We start from the raw sequence: 9,437 nt of genomic DNA, 5'->3' as shown, positions 1-9,437 counted from the left end.
TATATATATATATCATTTTCGTATCTATGAGTTTTTTTAAGTTCTTTATTTTTTATTATATCATTGAAATCTAAAATTACCGAAATTAACAGTTTCAAAATGAATCCTACCTTCTCTCTTAAGAATTTTTACTTTTAACTACTTAAGAGAAATTGACAACCTCAAAGAAAATCGAGGTAGCCACGTGCGTCACTGTCGTGAGACAAGCACAGCGTAGTCCGACTTCTCAAAGATAACGACATACGCGCGAGTAATCAAAGGAATCTAAGACTTAAATAGCCGACCGAGTCGGTGAAAGAAGTTTCGGCTCAATGAGACTACTAAAGCCACCGAACTGAATACCGAGTTAACTATGCTCTTGCAAGAAGAACGTACTCGTTCTGTTCCGCAAACCTTCAGTAGCGAAGACGGTTCAGGTACTTCATTATCTTATAATTGTTAATTGGCCGCAAACAGTTAATTAACAATTACACTTAGCTTTATACGAACTAAGCAATATCAAATATATTTAGCCTCTATCAAGAATAGTAGCACTTTTTGTTAAGGACATTTTTTAAATACAAAAATTAGTAGTTATTTTTATTTAAATTTTATTTATTTTCGTAAAGTTATGTAAATGTGAAACTACTAAGTTATGATTAAAACTATAACTATTTCATTTACATCATAAATGTGATAAAAATAATAGCAGTCTTACTTCGACAATATTATTATAATCACTTGTCTTTTCGGGCGAACATAAAATAAGTTGCTTGGTTTTACTGCCTAATAAATTATATTATTTAATATTTTCTATGTATACGATTTAAAAACATTTGCATTATAATTTTTAATTAATATTTTTACGAAACATAGCAAATGAAATAATACATAAACAACGTTTATTAACTAAAACGTTTATTAAATAAAACTATATACACTAGTATAAGATGCCATATTAAAATATAATGACATATTAAGATCATTAAGATTATCGAAAACTTCAAAATCGGTAAAAAACAAATTAATTTATAATTTATATTGAAGTATAAATTAATTTTATGGAAATAATTTACGAAATTCGGAAAGTTATAATATATACAGTATTTATATGTTATTCCTTTCATTCTCATTTAATTATATAATAATTTTGAAATTATTAATTATTTTAGTTATTACTAAAATATACATATAGAAATATATAATATTGGATTTGATTCGTAACACGCAAGTGTTATTGATACATTTTATACAACTAAAATATTTTTCTAAATATCCGGATATTGTTTATAAATTTTCTTCATGCGCACATACGACACAAGATACGACACAATTTGCTGCTCAATCCGGAATAATTCATTTCACCTCGACGTATTGAATACGCTGCGTTTTTGCGAAATAAATTTTTCGTCCATATTATTCGCATAGTTGATGGGTTGGTTGAACAGGTTTCATGCGTGGCAAAAAGACAACCCAACAGTTCTCGCGAACTTTATCCGCGAATTCCTTCCAGCTTCTCCCTTTTAAAATGTAAATTTGTCGAGAGTTGCACTCTGATTCTCAGCATATTGTAAAATATAATTATAAAGTATTCCGGATACGTACAGTGAATATTGGACATTTAAATCTTCATTTATTCACCAAATGAACGAAAAAGAAGATACCGTGGCTTTATTTGACAACTGTGGTGAAAAACGTGCTACAAAATGTTGGGTATTTCCCACTTGATAATCGAGTTGATTCTCGAGTTCATTCATATCATCCAGTACGTGAGACAGACATAGGTCACGATCGCCATACGATGCGAACAGAATTCTTCCGTCGATGGAAGACAGCCCTCAAAGTTCCGCGAAAGCAATAGAACAACCAACGCGTTCATGGAAGAATCTATATTTTCAACGCGTCGGAGATATAATATTAAAGGTTTACCGGCTGCCGAAAGAATCTACTGCTGCAGCATCGTAATACTTATCGATAAAGATTTCTTTCGATTCGACCAAAGTGTGATACCGTAAACGCATGGACTCATGAAGTTAAGAAACAAAGTAACCCAGATCTACCAGTTCTTTTTTTTTGGTCACTGATATTTACGGTCACCATATTACAATCAATAACAACAATTTCGATGACATTTTTAATGTCAAGGCTATATATAACTTATATAGAAAATCGCTCTGGAATCTTATAAACGGCTCCAGTGCTGAGTAAATATCTCAATCCTTAGCTGTCAGTGTTAGTTAAGTCTTGACCACAGGAGAATAACATTACTGCGGCGAAAGCCGTAGACGTAGAATTGTATGAACCAGTAGTGACGTGACAGCTAATATTTCAAAAGTTGTTCTCTCCCCCCTCTCTCTCTCTCTCTCTCTCTCTTTCTCTAATAATAACATTGACCAATACTGACCTACATCAGTCTAACTATTTCGCGATAATAGAACTACGTGTTCCCTTAAGGCTTTGGATTACTCATTGTAGTTATATTGAATTACAACATTATTAAGCGAGAAATTACATATAATTTCCTCTCTTATTGAGATGTTAACTCTCCCAAATGCTCTTGATATAGTACGTGAATATTCTAGCAAGCATTGACCTGAATAGACATCGTAATTCCGATAGTTAACCGGTAATTGATTATTATCGAAACAATATTGACTGTTAAGATGTGATTAGCACTTCTGAGTACCTATCCATTAAGTAAAAATGTCAGCGATTTTTACAATACCTTTTGAAATGTTGCATAAAGCAACGATCGTGCTTAAAGCTATAAAAATAGAGTAAAAGTAAACTATGAAAAGGTGGAAACTTAAAATCCAACATGCGAAACGAACCAAGCATTATTTCGAAGAATCCCGCGGGATTCGCGAGAGGCTGTCGCTGCCAACGGGAAAGATATTCCCGTAGATCGAAACTCCGCGTTCGTTCGACTGTTATTGGTCGACGAAAGAGATCGATGCGCGAGTAAAGAGGACCAATCCATGAAAACAAACGAAAGATTCCGCAGATCGTGAAATCTCTCGAGAGATGTTCCACCTGCAGGGTCGGACTGCAAACGAGAAATTTTTTATCTCACGTAGGATGAATTAAAAGTAAGCGTATCAAAATATGGCAATACAACACGTATATTAAGATTTTTATTGATAATTTTGTTAACATCTATAATGCTGGAAAAATAAAATTTTAATCAACTATACAATTTTATTTAGATGCACTGAATATTTAGGTACACTGAATATCGACATTGTGTAAGGAATGAAGCTAAAGTATGAGAGATTTACGTTTAAAGACTGAAGATTTACGCTATTTTAGTTCTCTTCTCGATCTAAGACTCAAATAATTTAAAAGTCTTCTTGCATCGGCCCTGCTTCCTTCCCGAGAGAAACATCGTAGCGCTTTGGGAACAAACATGCACGAAGACGGACTGTACAATAATGAATTCAACGAACGTATATTTAATGCAGGATTTAACGTCGCAAGAAAAATACTTGGTATTCTTGTCAAGCGAGAGCTAACCTTCGAGTTGAAAATCATTTACACTATTTACAGCATATATTCTTCCTATGTTTCTTCCATTGTGTGTGGTTATATTTTTATTTATGCACTATTATAATGGCTAATGTGCTGTATATTTTCATCAAGAAGTAATCAACTTTGCTTGCGGAAAAGATTCGTAAAATGAAAAAGATTGTTAATCTTCGAAAAGATTGTCTCTCTACGCATCTCGACGTACCTTGATGCTCTATTAACATAACGAAGGCTAGAGGCGAAGCAGCTTGGTATTTATTACGTCTCCGCAAACTAGATCTCGCGAGGTAATCGCACAAACTTGTCACACGTTACCATTCTGTTTCTAAATACTCGCGGAACACAGATTATTCCACATCGGGATTATGGAGTATGGCACACCGAATTAGAGTGAACTAGACGAGGAAGAGCTCGTTTCCTACAATAGTAGTGTTTCAAGCTCTCGACAGGCCTGACACGTCAGACTCATCTGTCAACTCGTATAGGAACAATGCATGCACAGAGTCAAGAAGACTTATGCGAAAGCCGTTTAAGTTGCATCTCGGATTTGATTGCGAGACAGATTTCCTCTCAACGAAAATCGAAATGGGAAGGAATGAAATGACACTATGAAGTTTTACATACGAAATATACTCTCTCCCTCTCTCTCCCTCCCTTCCTCTCTTCCCCCCCCCCTCTCTCTCTCATCCTTATAAAGGATACTCGCGTAAAAATAAATTTTTTATCTAAATAAAAATTTTATTTACAAAACTCTTATTATTTTTCCGCTGATCTTATTAACTAGATTATACAATTTATAAATTACTAGATGTTTTTAATTTTTTAATAATAATTAAAAAAATTTTCTGTGGTAAGAATTATAATATGAAATTTATTTCACTGAATATCAAAATAATTTGATAATAATATAATTAAAATTACATAAAAATCTTACAGTTTTCTTTGATTTATCAAGTTTCTTGAACATTTTAAACCGAGAAAATTTATAAGATTATAGCTAATACAATTAATTTATTCTTTAATATTATCGCTAATTATAAAAATGATTATTAACAAAAAACTAAGTTCTTTAATTAAAAAGTAAAGAATACGTGCAAAGGAAATTTTATCTTTCCTATAAAACATTAAACCTTAATAAGATCTTTTAAAATCTTGTAATTGAAACAAAATCCGATAATCTTGAAACTCTCTTTATAATCAATTCTATGAAGAATGTACATTGCTTAATTCATTTGATATGAATGAAATATTTCTGAAGCTAAACTATACAGTTTGCTATACAATAACCGAAGGAAACGAAGGTAATGAAATAAAAAGTTCTAACGGTAACGAATCAAGGCAAAAAACTTTAGATAGTACAATAATCATTTTATGGATCAAGAAGACTATTATGTTTAAAAAAAACATTCAATTAGATTTCATATAATCTATAGCAGTATTAATCAATTGTTCTAATAATCATTCGTTTGAATCAAGATTACCCCAAAAACATGATAGATAAGCTGCCTTTTAACTTTCATTTCTAACATTGATGACGAAACTTTTTATAGTTAACTAAAATCATGATTTGTTGCTTCCATTTTGCAAATGCTTCATTTACGAGTTGGTGAACTTAACGAGCATCGCTTTACGAGCGACATTGTTTAACGATTGTTGTTTTACAGCTCTCGCCATTGCTTAATGATTTTGCCCCTGTGCTTTTTTTATGTATCGGCAAAAGAACAAAAAGAGCAAAATGAAGAGAGAGAGAGAGAGAGAGAGAGAGAGAGAGAGAGAGAGAGAGAGAGAGAGAGACAGAAAGAAGAATGAAGAGAGAATAGGGAAGTGAGAAGTGAGAAGAATGTTAGATAGACGCGATAAAGTTTCGATCGCTTCGTCAAAAAGCACTTTATATCCCCGGTTGCGGAAGATACTTTTTTATGATTTTCTGATATCCAATAAACAATGAGATTTTATACAATAGGATTTTATTAAAACCGACGTTTAATAGTTATGCAAATTTATGAATCAATTACTATTAATACTCTCGGATATATTGCTTTTTTTATATTTTTCTATCCTATATCTAATACAATAGTGGGATTTTTTATAGTCTTATTTATCTTATCACTGATTATATAATCTTTGAATTTTTAAATCTGAAGTATTTTCAGATCTTCAACTTTTTAATATTAATAATTATTCAATTATTACTTTATATTACTTTATTTATTACGATAAACTTGAGTTATTAAATGTTAAATGATGTGAATGCTCTTTCTCAAATATTTATATGTACATTTTATGTGTATTCCATATTATTTATATATAAAAAAATTTTTAATGTGCCATGTTAAAATTTTTGTCTATTTGAATTAATACATGAAAAAATTATTTTGTTGCAATTATCGATTTTTAATTTAAATTATCTTTATTTTAAACAGTGCTTTTTTGTTTAACGTAATTATGGAACACTTACAACTCGCAAAATAGTAAGAAAACGATTATTTGTACTTCCAAAAAGGAATTATAGCCATACGAGATATGTGATCCTATTTCTAATCCTCTTACACCTCGAAAGGATAAATAATCTGTATTACAGCTACGTATATTATGTTACTTGAAACGAAATCGTGATAGGAACGGACGAGATAGGCTGACGAGCAATTTGTATTTTTAATTAAAACCGGTCCGGTAGTCGCGTAAATCCGAGGAAAAGCGCAGCGGGAATAAAATTGTCAATCATAACGATGCTGAGAATTGTCTTTCGTTAAGCGAACAAATTTTTACGCGCCGTTGCCTAATTTAATTAAAGGCGCTCGTTCAGGTACACATGCAGTGAGCGAAGTGACGATAAATAGATTACAGCAGTAAAAGCCGGACGTATTCTCACTTAAAGTAATAAACGCGTAAGAGAAATATTAAAACGTTGGCGCTTTTTTTTTTAATTTGGCTCGTTTATCCTTACTCCGAAAAAGAATAAACAAACCGTCAACTAAGTAAATTATAAAAATATTATGAAGTGGTTTTCGCGTGAAAAATTCTTTGACAGTATTAAAGTTCATTTTAACCTTCCTCAATTTGAGGATCCTGTAATCGGCTAGAAAGAATCGCACGAGCGTATCTCGAATGTGCACATTTTCACGTTGACCTATGAGGAAGGTAATTCTATTTACTTATCTGCGCTTTGAGAAGAACCGTCTTTCTGTCGTTTTTCCGTGCCCGTCGCGTTTAATTTAACGTAGGTTAAACTCACCCGATTATGTAAACGAATTTACCGGTGGGCACCTGCCAACACTACGACGTACGCTCGCAACAGCAGGTGTTTGCGTTTATACACACAAGTAAGGTCAGATAACGCATTCGACTAATGCAACGAACAGGTGTTTAATGACGCCAGTAAAGAAAATAAACGAATTCTGAAGGTCCCTTGCCTTTAGCGTATTGTCAAACTGAATTGAATAAAAGAGAAAAAGTACTGTAATATTTATGAGACAAACGAGGAAAAATTGGTCGCTCATATACGTATAGTGAAGTTTAAAATTTTGTAAAAATTGGCAACATTTCACCTTGAATAATAAAATATCTTTGTAGCTACAAAGCGAATTGGCGTGATGAAACGATCTCTCAAATGAAGATTCTATTTATACTGTAATTTCCAATACTGTATAGAAAAGAAATGGAAATGTAAAAAGTAAAATAAAAGTTGACGATCAATTCATCTAAAGTAAATAACGATTACATAATATTCTAAAAGATAATTTATTAGTTAAACTCATGTATGTTATTATTACGTAAAATAAATTGGATTTATAAAAAACTTACAAAAATTTATAAAAAATTGAATATTTTATAGAAAAGTAAAAAATATGGGAAAAATATTAACTTAATTAATACTCGAATATTGTAAAGCATTAATTGTAGCAGTCTAATAAAGTGGGATGTCCATTTCTCAATTAGTACGTGAATGTTATAACGATACTTCATAACTCGATATGACATTTATACTATTCGATAATTGCAAGAGCAGCTGAGGATTATTTAGCTTTCCGCTGCGCTAGTCAAACGCAAAATTATTCCATACCAAACGTACGATCCGATTCTAAATGTACTTTTCGGCGAGAAATTCCGTAGTTTAATATTTATCTCTAATTAAAAGCTAATAAATTAATTTCCTGAATATTTGCATAATACAAATTAGAGATTTATTGAAAAACACTTAAGCAAAATTTAATTAGCATATCAATTACAGTCAAAAGAAGTGTTTATAAATAAGATACTTCGTTATTTCTACATTGTTTCTAAGAAAAAGTAATTTATAAATATGATATCCAAATTATATATATTACGAAAGAAAAGTACACATAGTATAAGATCGAATTAATTAATTTGCATACATCTAAACATCATGACTGTAATTTTATGTAAAATTAATAAATCTTGTAAAAGTAAACAATACATGAAACTTCGTTATACATATGTAAAATTTAAATTTCAAATATTTTTATTTGAAACAAACTTAAATTGTGTGCGACGCGAACTAATTTTCACGTTTTAAAATTAACAAAATCAACGCCGCAGCAAACCAACATCGCCACGTATAGGGAACGCTTATAATGAGTTTGTTAATTACGTGTGGGTCTCCAGAGGAATAGAGGTATAGCCCAGTTTCCCTTTGGACAGATGGATCGATAATATCGGTTCTATCAAACCAGAATAACGACTTGCCGACATTAACGGCGATTGCAAGTCAAAAATACAGTCACCAACGAGGTTTTGCGTTAGTCCGACATTTTAATCGCAATTCGTTATCTCTTCAACTCTTTTACAGTATAATAATCTCTTTTATTAATCCCGAGTCCGATTATAACGAGAACATAAAATAATTATGTAACTCATTTACATAACTATTTGTAAAGCATTCGTAACGAAACAGTTAATGTGTATTTCTTTTTTAGTTGTTTTTGATAAATATAATTTATATGTATAAAAAATATTGTAATCGTAGGCACGCGAAGGAAATAAACATTTCCACACTTTAATATGGCTTTATTGTGACACTTATTTTAACATTTAACGCTACGTTTCAAATTCGTCTACGGTTACCTTTCTCTTTTCTTTTTTTTTTAATTTCTGTGCGATCGCTCTTTTTATTTTTTTTTTTCAATTATCCTTGTTACTAAACGCGAAATTAACGTACGCATTTACAGTATTGTTAAAATACACTCATATATACTCACCACCATTTATAGGTATAAGCGCACTATTAATGTGAAAATAAAGATCTCAACAAGTTAATGTCTCAATGAAATTCTTTAGAGGAAGACTTTATTATCCAACATTCAAAGATTTAAACAAACAATGTACTTTGCCCCATCGCCTGAAACTCTGAGTAACTGTGCCTGTGCAAAATGACCATGTCGGTGCCGAGAGAAATGAAAGCCTGGTGGCCAGCAGGGAATCAAAATGAATTTCGGGGCTGAGCTAGCCGATTCCAATTTAACTTTAATTTACGCGAGTGCTGCTGGCTGCAAGTTCACGCGAAAATTCATACCCGACTGGTCGCGAGAGAGTGGCTGTCTCCCTTGTCCTCTCCAACCCTCGTTCCGGACGTTACTTACAAGCCCCTAAATCGTAACAAATGAGAATTTTACGACGTGAGGAAGTGTCCGACTCGCAGCCGCCGCCGTTAGACGGATTGATGAAATTTTTCACAGACACTTCGCGTAAACGGCACGTTCATAATAATGTCATATGAAATATGCAGCCTGTATTCGCATACATTTTGGCATACAGTATATTACTTTCTGTAAAAAGGATGCGTTCAGTAAGTTAGAAAACGGTAAGAAAATGTATAAAAACAAAAGAAATAAAATAATGGAAATAAACGACTGTCTATTTATAAGCAATTAGAATTGATATATTACTGAAGTAAACTACAATTGAACATTGAA

This window comes from Trachymyrmex septentrionalis, unplaced genomic scaffold (genome assembly GCF_001594115.1).
Source record: "Trachymyrmex septentrionalis isolate Tsep2-gDNA-1 unplaced genomic scaffold, Tsep1.0 scaffold20, whole genome shotgun sequence".
NCBI classification, from domain to species: Eukaryota; Metazoa; Arthropoda; class Insecta; order Hymenoptera; family Formicidae; genus Trachymyrmex; species Trachymyrmex septentrionalis.
The sequence above is the reverse complement of the archived record's forward strand: the minus strand, read 5'-3'. Positions refer to the sequence as shown.